This window comes from Alligator mississippiensis, chromosome 1 (assembly GCF_030867095.1).
Source record: "Alligator mississippiensis isolate rAllMis1 chromosome 1, rAllMis1, whole genome shotgun sequence".
NCBI classification, from domain to species: domain Eukaryota; kingdom Metazoa; phylum Chordata; order Crocodylia; family Alligatoridae; genus Alligator; species Alligator mississippiensis.
The window spans coordinates 247,667,893-247,682,181 of record NC_081824.1 but is presented as its reverse complement, the minus strand read 5'-3'; the positions used below and the strand labels follow the sequence as shown (position 1 = coordinate 247,682,181).

Below are 14,289 nucleotides of genomic sequence, written 5' to 3'. Positions count from 1 at the left end.
TTACCAAGATGGGGCCTCAATTAATCCCATCAAATCCCAGGTGGATGTTACTCAGAACTCCAGAGCTACTCTCCTCCTGTGCTCACACAGACCTCAGAAATGAGTTACAAAGGGCACAGCTACAAGTTCATTAATGCGCCGTAATTATGGCACATTAACTTTAATACCTGTAATAACAGGTACTAACTTAATGCAACGTAAATTGGCATCACTGCGCATTAGTGCAGATGAACGCCTACCGAGCATTAGCATGGTTTTTGACAGCCACGCTAATGCACAGTAGAATTAGTCAAATGGGCATTAAGTGTCTCATGTAGACATGACTAAAGGGAACTAACTTCACAACCAGATTACTTCAGGTATTATAAGAGTTGCTTCCAAGTTGCATACTATCCCCTGCCTTCCCAACAAATAGGCCCTACTTGTTTTGAAAAATCTAATTTGTAGGAATTCCTTTTCAAGCTATTCTGAACGGCTTGTTTGCCACTTTGGACAGAGACATGTTTAGGGAGTGCCCACTCCCTGGGCTGAAGTGTCAAGTCACTGAAGAGTTAAATGCTAAGATTTCCTTAAACAAAGCTCTACCCAACCCAGAGGCCAATGAACACAAGGATTAGCAACATACTACTATCAATCACTGACTACTGATTCTTGGATGCCCTGAGACAGGAGAAGCGGGAAAAAAGAAAATACAAACGTCCATCTATGAACAGATACACATTGCCTTCAGCATAGGAGATTCTTACAATGTCTTCTTCCACCTATGGTGGTAGACTTTTCCTCTACTGGAGACAGAACTAGAACTCTTTAGGTTTGCAAACTATTTCTTCCACCTTGTATGAGCTCTGGCTACAGGGCATTATCAAGAATATCACTGAAAAGACTGTCCCCATCCTAGATGGTATCTCTTTGACATCCAGGAACCACTCACTAAAGGCAAGCCCAGGCAACTCCCAGACAACAACAGTCCCTTTGCAGAATACAAAATGTGAGACACTCCCAGAAACCCAATCATCTAGGACTGATCCCTCCTCTACCTGGCTAGTGAAGCAGAGTAATGAGCCTCTGGTACTGCTATTGTTCCTACATATGTACCCATGACTGGACTAAGACCTTAGTGTTAAGTTCTGTACAAATCAGGGGATAAAAGACACGATCCTCAGGAAGCTGACATCCAAATAACTCTGAAGGTGTTCCACACATTCTTTGGGGAGAGAAGACTGCCTTCCATGCAAAAGAATCAAATACCACCAGGAGAAGAAACTATCACTATGCTGTAAAAACTGTCTATGCCAGTTAATCCAGAAACTGTCCTGACTACTTACCTACTGCTGCGTGTCTTGAACTCCTCCCCATCAAGTTTCAGACTAAGGCTTTTAGAATCACATCACCTCTAGTTGATAGAAACACTATCCGCTTGCCACAGACCTCATATACATATGGATTTTAGATGGCAAGGGGAGTAAGTCCTTAGTTTACAGTGGGAATCTGGTTTTAGGCTTGAGCATGGAAAAGACATTACATTTAATAATTGGTAAAGTGTTTTGAGATCTTTTAGGATGAAATACCATATTAAATGGAAGGCAATGGCATGACCATGATGCTATATGCAATTCAGCAGGTGCCATCTTCTACACAAGGAGTGGGTGAAATAGTCTGGGTGAGTAGTTTGGGGTATAGTAGCCTTTTCCCCCACCCAAAAAAAAGAGACTGAGTAATATAAACAGGGATCCAAGATACATCACACTCACTAGCAAAAACACAGTGCTAATCCTTCCCACCGCACATGCATATTTCATGCACATACTCTGTGGCTGTCTTGCTCCATCATCTGTTTTTGACAGGTTCTTCCAAAAGCTGCAGGCATGGCCTCTCAGGTTCAACTGATCCATGATGCAAAGGGCATCTGCTTCGGCTCCTCAGGCAGTCACAGTCACCGTACCAGGAATCCCTACTGTACTGAACTCTTAACCTAGCGGACCACTCAAAATGGCAGCACTGACAAGTAGCAGCCTATTCACCAGACTGCAGATAAACCCCTTGGCCCACACCCAGAATTCAGCTCTCTTGGGCCATGTCTGAATTTGTCCTTTGTGAGTCATTTCCTGCCTACCTTTTATGTTATTTTATTTTTTAAGAGAGGAGACAAAAACAAAAACTTAACTATAACAGACAGACTGGATTCAAACCAGGCAGTCCACATCCCACTTGGATATGGCCAGATTCCCGAGATCAACCTTGCAAGAATTACTCCCTGCCTTCAATTCCAGTGCATGAGCTCCGTCAATCGCTGTTCAGCAGAACCAGCCCTTACCTGTCTTGTTTGGACTCTTGCCCCAAAATCAATTAGCTGGAAGTATGACTGAGGCTGCATGTTTGGGTCTTGGAAGAAACCCTATGGGCTATCCTTTACTGACAGCTCCCTCTACTACTTCAAGAGAGTTGCTGTCAGGGGCTCTAGAGATGAGCCCTGACAAGCCTCTCTCAACTCAGGCAACAGTTGACGAGGCACAGGGCCCTCAAGGTAGAAAATTTTTTGCAAGCTACTAGCCAACTGCCCGTCAAGAATGATTGGGGGGGGGGGGCAGGGACAGAGTGTCACCACCCCCTGTGTGGCTCTGGGAGCACTCCGTTTGGTTGTTTTAGACAACCAATCAGAGCGTGAATAAAGTGTTACAGACAGACAGACAAAGGCTTTTATAATATCAGAATTGGGGGGAATGGACCCAGTTTTCCAAGCATAACTCTCTCATCCCACCCGAACACCAGAGTAGGCATTTCTCTCCATTTCTATCCACCAGGTTAGTGTAACAGTGCTTTCTTTGGTACAACCTGGGCTCAAAGAATTAAGCTCCAATCAAATGATCCTTTGTGCTCTCAGTAAGTAACTCTTTATCCTTCCTCTCCTCCCATAGCATGCTCTGAGCTGCCATCCCATCCTTCTCTTTTTCATAATACAGCTACTCGCTTAATGTTGTAGTTACATTCTTGAAAAATGCAACTAAGCGAAATGATGTTAAGCAAATCCAATTACATGACAGTAGTTAGCTACTAGCAGGAGATGGCCAAACAATGTTATAACCGAACATTGCGCGACTTTAAATGAGTATGTTCCCTAATAGATCAGCGACGTAATAACAAAACGACATTAACCGGGACAACATTAAGTAAGGAGTACCCGTACAACATGCTCCTGCCTTGGCCATAAGAGTTCCAGTGAGATGCTGCCCTCCTGCAGCTAGGGGGATGGAGTACAAGGCCTACTAGTAGTAGGTGATTACCAGAATTTACCTATAGTGCACATGTAACAACTTGTGCGTTTGGAGCAGAAGGATCAGGATAAGACCCATGAGAAAGAGGGTGGGATATTTAGATAAAGACTGCAGCATTCGGGTTTGTCACATGACTTCTCACAACTCCTTGCCATACCTCAGCTAATTCTCTCCCATCAGCTCGTTCCCCAAGGAAATAACAGGTTTTTTCCATTCCCCTATGGTCACACACTCATCTGTCTTCCTTGAGACCCCAACATAACACTTTTCTACTTTGCCCACGCTGATAAAAGTATCAGGTCTAGGGATACGTGCTAAAGGCAACTCATGACTAGAGAGACAGCTCTGAGGCACAGCTCCAGAGATCCTAAATCAAAACCTAAGTGCTAGGCTTTGACCACCACTTCAGAAAAGCAGCATGGCCCAGTGGGTAGAGCACTGAACTGGGAGTCCAGTGACCTGGGTTCTTCCACCCTCCATCTCTCACCAGCTGCGTGACCTTGGACAAGTCATTTCATGTATCCATGCCTGTCTTTCTTTTGCCTTGTCATATAAAATGAAGGAGGAGGAGGGAGGGTTGGGACTGCATCTCACCTCATAGTAGTGTAATGTCTAACACAACGTGGCTGTGATCTTGGCTAAATTTTCTAGGCACTACCGTAATACAAATAATAATTTAGGTTTAAAGCAGAAAGGGAACAACAGACCTCTCTCAGGCTTTCATCTAGAGAGACAAGTTAACAAACCTCTACTTATCTTAAATACTTCAACTATGCAAAACTGGGTTACACTCACATTTTTGTGGCTGCTAAAATTTTTGTTTGTTTGCTTGATTCGTATTTTTTAACGGTGACTCTTTGAAGTGGCTCAGAGGTTTGGGATGTCCAAAGTAGTCCCAGGGGAGGTGGATTAGAGGGCAGAGTGCAGGTTAGGTGGTCAGATGTGCATGATAAACATGACTTACCACTTTGCCAGAGATACTCATCTATTTACACTCAGATTTCTTCCCCCTCCGCTAGCATCATAAGCTACCTTAGATACAACTGAGAACAGTAATAGCGGCAAATGTAGAGTAATAGTGAAAATACACCAGCTGAACCTATGCTGTACGCTAGAGACTTGATCCAGCTTTTAAATGGCACAGAAATCAATATACTACGTAAATGAAATTTATTATCAATAAATGACTCTCTGATCCACAAAAGTGTCAGGGCTACATAATACAGCAATATTGAAGAGGGGGTGTTAGAAGGATACATTCATTTAAGTGTTTGTAAAGCACAGTGTTACCTTTTGATTGCATCAAAATGCAAGACAATTCAATGTTTGCAAGGCATTTGGATACTACAGTGAAGGTGATCAGGTCTCTATAAGGTCATATGGACAATGACACATCTTTTATCTGTGCTTGTTGAGAAGTGCTAGGGTATCCCTCTCTTCTTGGATGTAGGTCTCAGATACAAGAATCCATGCTGTTGCCACCTGAAGTTTACACTAAGGCAACTCTCTTTGCTTGGAGCAGCACCTTGGGTCAGTCCACAGACTGATACATTGTGCTCCTACCATGCTTCCTACTAAGATCACACAGGTGCTTCATAGTTGTTTTCTAAGTGGGTTTCAGGAGCTGGGTGGCTCAAATCGGTTCAACTGGCTGGAAGATCCAACTGCTCAAAAGACCACCCCACTTGCTGTGTGACAGCCAAGTAACTATGAGCAGGAGCCCTCCAGCTAACAAGCTCCTGACTTTAACAGGGAATGGAGCTGGCTGGAGTTTCAAAAGTACCTGAGGGATTTTGCAACACAAGTCTCCTAGACTTTCAACAAATGATAAAGCACCTCAGGTGCTTCTTAAAATCCCACAGGGTGCAATATCCAAGAGTGTTCTCTGGCTTTGTAACTCAACTCACCCTTTTAGTTTGCTAGCGCGTGGTCTTGCTACCCTAGCGGATTTTTCTAAAACCGAGAACGAGACCTTTGGCTTAAAGGAGGTTCTTCCTGGCAATGGCAGGCCTAAACTGCTGCCCAAAGGTCCCTTTGCCACCTGCAGTTGTACAACATACCACACATCTGGGGAGTGAGGGTGGCATTCAAGCCTGTGACTGCCCTTCAGTAGATGGGTTGGAGCAAAGAGTTGGGGGAGCATTTTGGGATGGATGGAGCTGTATGAAGGAACATATTCTTAATCCAAACTCCTACTGGCTACCAAATACGTGTGTGCGCGCGCGCGTACGTGCATGCATGTGCACACGCACGCAAATCCTTGTGGCACAGATCCTGCCAGATTATTCCCAGAGTGGCAGTTCCCTGGGGAGAAGGCCTCTAGCACGTATTTAATAGAGGCTTTGGATTTTACAACACTAAGGTTTCAGATTCTGTTTTAGAAAACATTTTCTCTGGCAACGGGGCTGTTAATGGATTTGATGTTTTCTCACTTGCCTCCTCCCTCCTGTCCGTCTTTAAAAGTTTGGCATCAGAGAGCTTCTTTGAAGATAAGGCCAAATTTGCAATTAGGGAGGAAAACTTCATGAAGCTAGACATGAAGGGATGGAAAGGAGGGAAAAACAGGAGTCACTTTGCTTGTTGAGATACACATCGTCGGGTACATAAGATTACAATGGCTCCTCTGTACCTCCAGGGCCCGAAGCCATAAATTTGTTGCTCTGCTGTTACCTATACTAGACTCCTGGAGAGTCCTACTCACATAACAGCTTTTCTATAGCAGGACACCCAGTTTGTGCTCCAAATCTAAAGGCACTGCACAAAGCACATGGAGTTCCCATCTCCATGGCACAAGTCCCTGATCATGAAGACGGTCCAGTCACATTGCCAATGGATGAAGAGCAATTTCCACCATGTACTAACAGTGATTTCTATCTAAAGAATGACTGTGGCTGCCATAATTTTAGTACCTAGTGGATTTTATCCTCAATCTGTCCTGTGAAGTACAGAAGATGCAACTGTACTCATTTCAGAGGCAGAAAATGGAAGTTCACAGCAGTTTGCCCAAGGTCACACAAGAAGGCCATGGCAGGGCAGAGAACTGAACCTAGCTCTCCCAAGATCCCAAGCTTGTTTCCTTACCACGTGGCCATCCATCATCTCAGTGTAGGCAAGGGTAGCACCTGCTTTGTTCGGAATTAGCTTGAGGCTATATCTATATTAGTGACACAAGCACCTGGGTACCCACAGCAGTACAGACCCCCTAATCCAACATCACATGACAAGGCAAAAGTGGAGCTCGTGCCCAAGTCATTTATAGCAGTGTCTTAATGGATTAAGCTCTGCTTGGGTCAGCCCCACTCACCAGACCGTTGTAATGTGCTTACACACAGTGCAAGTTCCCATCATGTATAGCAGGGCCTTATTTAGCCTTGGCTCACTATCCTGTCATTTTTTGCCTGCCAACTTTCAAAGGCACTATCCTCCATTATGGAAAAAACAAAAAAACAAGCCCAAACCCTAATTTCAGGCAATTTGAAGTGGTTTGGAGAAAATAAAAACAACCTAAATGCTTCTGTCTCAGTATTAGAAGGTTGATGCCATGGTTCTTAGAGGGATATGCCCCCACCCCTCCCCTACCCAATTGTCATTATTATAGCAATCCCAATATACCAACGTTAGACACTAACCTATTTTGAAACCTTAGCACAACAACCAATCAATAGACGTCAACACCTGAAAGTGTGATCCACACGCCCCAGAGACCCTGACTTTGCACATGAGCAAAATATATCAAGAATCAACCTCTTGCCAGACTGAACCCTGGGTGTCGACGTGGAATTACCACTGCTGGGGTTTGGTTGACAGACTTACTGCCTGTTATAGGCAAACAACCAAACTCCTCCAGGGAAGGTGGACCAAGCAGGATATGCTGTTTTCAATCCACAATACAAATTTTATAGCCCCTGCAGCTCATAACTTGCATCACCTTGACTCTGCTATATTTTCTTAGAGGCAGAGAGTTCTGTGCAGTTTGGAGTGGGCCCAACAAGCCTACATAGCCACTAGGTACAATAACACTGCTCATGTCAGATGAGTAGCCAATACCTCCCCAGGGCCCGCTTAATCCTTTAGTGGGCCCTAGGCAAACAAACTCATGGGCCCCCAACTGAAGATGAAATTTTATATTACTTTTTTCTGCTCAATAATAATAATAATAATAATATGTAAAATAAGCACGACTGGGACCCATCTTCACTTAGGGCCCTACGCATGTGCCTAGTATGCCTATGCCTTAATCCGGCCCTGTACCTCTCAGTAAAGACTGCAAAATGGTTAAGAGCCAAATTTCACTTCTGCTTTTTCTTCTCTGCCCTGACATTCTGCCTACTAAAAGGAAGTATTTTGCGTCTGAAACCCAGTCATATGCTCCCTGAAGCCCAGTCACTCCTGCACTTCCCACTGTGGTCATATTAACTCTGCGTTGTTTTTTCCTTAGATGGCACTATAAAATACAACAGCAGCAGTCTTAGGAGTGCCAATCAGGGACCGGAACCCTGTTGTGCCAAGTGCTGTGGTTGTGTCCCACTGGTATATGCAGCAACCCTCAACTCAGGCTGGTGTGTTCATCACAGCTCCATACAATCACTTATGTGTAGACCTACTCATCTGGGGAATATCTGCAGGCAATCTGAATGGCTTTTACCAGCATCTCCAAGGGCCTGCAATTCCACTAGGACCACCAGGAAGCAGCAGGATGGTAAGAGTGTTTAACCCCAACACAATGCCCCTTGTTTATTGCCAGCATCCCCCAGAATACCACATCTGGCACTGGCGTTCATATGGTGCTATCTACCCTTGCAATCCCCTACCAACTCTTCTACTGCACTAGTGAATATGAGCAGTGTGTTGGCATTCATTACCAAGCACCACAAGGTTCACTCAGATGTAACTGAATGTGACATCTCAGAGGAACTCCTCAGGCACTGATGAACAGATATGCTGTCAGGCTCTGAGCACTCGTCCCGACTAGAAGTGCTCAAATACAGGTCAGATTTCTTTATAACCGTCCCAACCAGCTCATCTTAATGACTGAGATCCCTCCCCAGGATCAGCCAGGTGCTCTCAAAGGCCAGCAGCTGTTTGCTGCAACATGTGCAAGCAGATCCGCCAACAACCCTTCTGAAGGAGTTTTACAAAGCTGGACTAGCTCCACCTAGGAAGCTGATGGCCTGACCCAAGAGAACTCCATCCCTGGTCCATTACACACCAGCAAATTAAAGCTTTTTGCATAGACCAGAACAAATGACACCAACACACCTCAGTAATGGCTGTAGTCAAAAATCTGGCTTGCTGTTTTCAGCTCAACTGCTCCCCCTGGAGGCCAGGGGTTTTGCAGGACCCCCAAACAGTGCAAGACTCCATCCCAGTAGAGGGCAACTAAAGTGGCTTGAAGCCACCACTGTGCTTTCGCTTGCTTGAGCTACTCCAAGAATGCTGTGCGATTCTTACACATCCACAGGTCAAGTTGTCTACAGGGCGCAGAGCTGCCTGGATTCTCCACAGTTCTGTTCGTTGCTGCCTATGGGCTCGCCCTGATCATGCCACCTTTGCCCCCACAAGTTTCTCCTCCATCCCTGTACAAGCACAAAGCTTCTGAGGGAGTCCAGGGAAGGCATTTGTTTTTGTCAGTACTTGAGATGAAGAAATCCTTTTAGAAGCCATTCTTGGCATTCCTATCTTTTTACCCAGTGTAACAGGGCCAGAACTGGGATGATCCTCTCCCCACTGCTTGGATCTGAGGTTCATTTCCAAGCATTTGCATCTGGTCATGTGGAGGAAACAACATTCATAACTTTATTTGCCATGCCTATAGTGCTTTTCAAAGGTGAGCTACACCAGGATCTGCCCAGGTTTATGCATAGGAGGACAGGGAGTCTCATAACCCCATTAGCCTCTCTGCAGTGGGGGCCAAACAACGGATCTGAAACTTTCACAGAAAACTTTCCTTACTTTTGTGGGGAGTGACTTAAGTTTCACAGAATTCGGCTTTAAGGGTCTCAGCTGTGCATGAGCCAATGGCTTAGAATGTAAAAATGAGCTCAAAGCTCAACATAGCAGAGCTAGGAGAGTTTTGTTAGTTTTGGGAAGAGTGGGAATTTCAAGAGACAAGAAGAGTTGAGCAATTATTCCCGTCTTCTGAGCATGCAAGCCCCCAAAGGAAAACCTCAGACTGACACCAAAAGGGCTGCAGAGAGGCTTACAGACATCAGCAGCACTGGCTTTAACCAGGTGAAGCAGAACAGTCCATATTCTTTCCTGTGCCTTGTAGGGTGACCCATCTCATTGTACCAGTCATGACAGAAGCAAAAGCAATGCTTTCTAACACACAGGGATGTGACAACCCCTGTGAGCAGTACAACTGAGACATGACCACCTACCTGTTCACCTATTCCTTTTACCCCCACTCAGGTAAAAGGGCGGCGCACAGAAGGTCAGCCATCTTCACAGATGTCACCGAGAGATCTCTCAAATGTATGTGTGGTTACATACACATTTGGGGTCCAATCCATTTCATCAGGGCATCATAGGAATAAACCCTATTTCCCCCAAGAAGGGGAGTACTAACAGGAAACACCTACTGGGAGTTCTGCCTCTCATATGCATGGGATTAATTCTTTTAACTGTAAAGGAGTAATAAAAATAAAAGCAAAACACCAGTTATTTCTTGCCACAGATAAATGTATTCATCCTACAGAAAACCATGACCACCCCTAAACTGTCCTACCTTATCTCAGCAGGTTCCAGGATGCTTCCTACTAGCAAGGGGAGCAATTTCACATTCAGTTATTTAGGTCATTTAAAAAAAAACAACCCTGCATTTGGAAACCCTCGAAGTGTTTCTTCTGAAACCTTTCCCAGAGCCATAAACCTCAATATACAACCCATCAAAAAATGTGTACTATATACACTATGTATAGGCCAACGAAATGCTCTCCAGCAAACTTGGACAGATTAAGAAAACACAGTCCCCAAAAGAAATAAAAAAAACCTAAAATAAAAAACTAGTTTAAAAAAAAAAGAGCTGAGCACATACTTTTAATATTTTTAGTGATGAACATTTTTAGCCCTTTGAAATGAAATTCACTTGATAGCTTGCAAATGAACACATTAAAAAGACATTGTACAGTGCTGTAGGATAGCTGCACAGCAACAGAGAGAGCTGATCCCTAAGTAAATCAATATGATGCCTGATACTGTGTGTAGATATTTATGAATCCGTGTTTTACACGTATAAAATTGTTTTGCGACAAAAACAGTCCGAGCTGATCTACAGTTCGAGCTGGGATAACAGTTACATTAAAATGAACAAAACTGGGGGGGAGGGGGGGAAAACAACCCTTCATAGACTCAGAAATGCCTCTTCCAAATGAAATACATTTAGGACATTGGGCCCCAAACACAGGCAGAAACTTAAGTGAAAAAGCAGACTTGTGTTAAATTTTGCCAGGCTGGAGTGTCAAGAAAACAGTTTGTTCGGTCTATTATTACCAGTGTGATTAGCAAAGTCCTCAAAACCTTTCTAAAAAAAAAGAAAGAGAAAGAAAGCTTAATTGGATGCAGCTTAGAAAGCCAGACTCCTTTCCCTTCTCCTAAACAATTACTGCATTTTCTGTTTACCAGCATTGTTACAAGGACCTGCCAAAGTTGCAGCCCAAAGCAACGAGGCAGGCACACACTTTTCTCACTGCAAAGCTGAAAGTGCTTGCCCCGGCAACACCCCCCCCCCATATAAAACTTTCTTTTACCCCCTTCTCCCCCCAATCCATTTCACTGATCCCCTTCACAGAAGGACTAAAACACAGCACCGCACAAGCAAAGCAGAGGGCAAGCATTTTACTCACAGAACGTCCACCCACGCGTCTCTCTGCAGCAGCAACCCCTGCGCGCACTCACAAACCAAGATGCCTTTGCACTTCCAGGAGGGGAGGCTTCTCTGCGAACTCCCAGCAGTTTGACAGAGATGGGAAGTCGGGGGGGGAAAGAAATTAATTTCTTAAATTTCCCTCCCCCCCTCCTTCCCCCCACCCCCTGGGGCTCCTTGCTGCCCGGGGGAAGGGAGACTGATTCTTGGGGAAAGTTTTGTGCAGGCGCTGGAGCTGCAGCACCGGGGAAGACGTGCAGGGCCCTCCATTAACGCCGGGAAAGTGACCAGAAAGAGACAGAGTGAAACAAACGAGCCCCCAAGTCCCACCTGCCCGCTCCAACCAACCCTCACCCCTCCCCAGGCACCTCTGGGCGATTTGCTCTCCTGCCATATTATTGCATCAAACACACACACTGATCTTTTTCAAACAGCAAGCCAGCAACCTCCCGTGCCCCAACACAAAGATCTGCTGTACCCTCAGCAACTTAGAGGGAAATCTGTATCTATAGAGAGCTGAGAAAACATCCCGCCCATTACAACTTCTCTCTTTCTAAAGCAAACTTTTCTTTTTTTGCAGCTGTTTCACTCACCCGAGATCTCTGCTGGAGCAGGAAGGGGAAACACAGAGATACACAAAATGAAGAGAAGCAACAAAGACACTAAACTCCAGGGGCTGGGAAGCTCCAGGCGGGATCTGCAGGGAAGTCAGCAACAGAGTTTGGGGCTGGTGGTTGTTCTTTTGAGTTTAGGGGCCTATTTGTATTTTGGCGCTGGCTGTTTTGGGATTGGGGGTTTTTTTTAGGGGAAAAAATTGGGAGGAGGGAAGTCTGCAGGGCTCAGAGGAGGAGGAGGAAGCCGCTGCAGGAGGAGGAGAAACACACTGGGAGCTGGGAAGCCAGACCCTCCATATGGAAGAAGGTTTTTTGGATGACTGAACTCTTAAACAATTCCCTTCTTTTCCTACTCCTGAACTGGAGCCTCCCATTCCCCCCCTCCCTTGAGGAGGAGGAGCAAAAGAATGAGAGGGAAAAAAAACCCTAAAAGGAAGATAACCCACAATAGCCAGCCCTAAATGATGATGATGATCATCATCATATGGATTCTCCCTACTCCTCCTCCCAGCAGAGAGGATGAGTGTAAATAGGGACACAGGATCATCCTTACACACTCCCTCCTCCCCCAGAGAAGTGGAAGCTGGGAAAGTTGGACTGAAAAGTTTGGCAAGGCAGTAAAGTCCGTCCACTGCCCCTTGTCTGAGGGAGATGGTATGCGGCACTTCTGACCTCTATTCATCAAGGGGAGGGGTTGAGGATGGAGTTAGGAGCTGGGGCTACTTCAGCCCGGAGACTTCCAGTTCTTTTTTCCCCCCTCCAGCATACAGCACTAGTAAGAGCAGGATGTTTGGGCAGGAAAGTGAGGAGGTAGCTGCCTCTGGGAGCTCACAGCCTCTCTGATGGAAGAATTTTGTGTACCAGTTGGTTACAAGAGAGAACAAAGGCCTTACTTTCCCTGAATGATTGCCTACAGGCTTATATTTTATTGTGCAGGCTATGATGGTTGGGTTGGACTAAAAACAGACAATGAGTTTGATTCACACCAGAGTATTTTGGCCCACACCAAATCCAGACCTAACAGACAACCAAGCTCAATGCCTCACATTAAGTACCTGTGAATTATTCAAATTAATACTTTGTCTGGGAAAAAACTCACCTAATTTGACTTAATTGCCATTTAAGCCTACTGTGTAAACAGCTGGACTGTGCCTGTTTTGGTGCACGTCATAGGCTGAGCCAAACTGTCTCGCACTAAAGTTGGTTGTCTGTTTTTAGCCTTGGAGAACAGGGGAGGAAAGTTTGGGTCATTACCAGACTAAATATATAGAGCAGACAGAAAAGGGGATTCTCAGAATTGGTTTTTAGGACGTCTCTATTTTTTAAGCCCCAAACTCACAAACATTTTAGCCCCTTGCATAACTTCACTCATGGAAACAGTCCCATCTAATCCCTGGGTCTACTTGCGTGAGTAATAGGCATGCAAAGTTAGGGTCTGTTAAGTGTTTATAAAATTAGTCTTTAAACTATTAAGGAGCTGCGGCAATTCTCCCTGCTGTGTTTGTACCCCATGACAGCGGAGCCCATTCAAGTTTCTGGGTGCCACCACCACAGCTAATAATATGACAGATCAACCTTAACCATATGGGTTACCTGCACTAGCTCCTACTAGTGTATGAGTTCCAGCAACATCCTTTACCATGGGGCTAAACCTGCTCTTAGCAGTGTCACAACCTCTACTGACTTCAGTAGTGCAAGATCAGCCACTATGTGCATTATAGTGTAGCTGCGAAGTGATTGGTGCTACACTATGCAATGCAGTCTACAGCAACCCCCGGAGAGATGCCCACTTATTTTGAGGGGATTTGGGGGTGCTCGACACTTTTTAGGATAAGACCCAGAATTCATCAAGAGCAGACAGAACAATTTTTCAGTATGACGCAGTGTATCAATTTATACCCCAGCATCAAATCATGCATGCGCCACAGATTTACCAGAAAAGTCACTTTCAGAATGTGTCTGAGAGATGTTAAAAATATTGGGGCAATTTTTCACATCCCTGATTACCATGAGTTGACCTCAGAACCACAGAAACAACAACACAATCAACTATTAATAAATACTAGAGCATTTATGAAAAAAAGTGTTCAAGAGCTCTGAAGAGTGATGAAACCTACTGAGTTCTGTAGAAATTACTCTAATCACCTCTTGGATTAATTCTCTGTTAAATTCTACAGAACTGTTTAAACTAGTGGTGCTTAACTTTCTGGCCCTATGGGCCAGATGAGTGAGGTGGAGCCAGTCTTTGGGCTGGAACAAGCATGCTGGGTCAGTCCACAGGTGCAATCCAGCATGCTGACCTGGCTGTGCACATTGACCCAGCACCACACACAGCCCAGTCTCACATGCCAGATCTAGCCGCTTGCCAGCTTGACCCCATGTGTTGCATTGATAGTTGCATGCCAGCCCAACTCCATGTGCCGCATCCTGCCCTGTGCTGGCTCAGTGTGCTGGCTCACTGCACCGGCCTCACCACGCACCAGCATGATCTAACTTGCAGGGCCATTTCATCTAGCCCTCAGGGCTTCCCACAGCTTTG

General features: G+C 45.2%; 1 protein-coding gene across 3 annotated transcripts in view; it reads right to left on the bottom strand.

Annotated features, from left to right (window-relative positions):
• Window positions 1-12,082, bottom strand: part of BOC (BOC cell adhesion associated, oncogene regulated) — a 76,118-nt gene extending 64,036 nt beyond the window's left edge. The window contains exons 1-2 of one of the 3 annotated variants that reach the window (XM_019476164.2): window positions 11,117-11,717; window positions 9,653-9,895 (exon numbers count right to left, since the gene is read on the bottom strand). The gene's annotated coding sequence lies outside the window, so the exon portion shown is untranslated. The other 2 variants (XM_006259427.4, XM_014603968.3) reach the window with 2 other exon arrangements.
• Window positions 12,083-14,289: the final 2,207 nt, after the last annotated feature.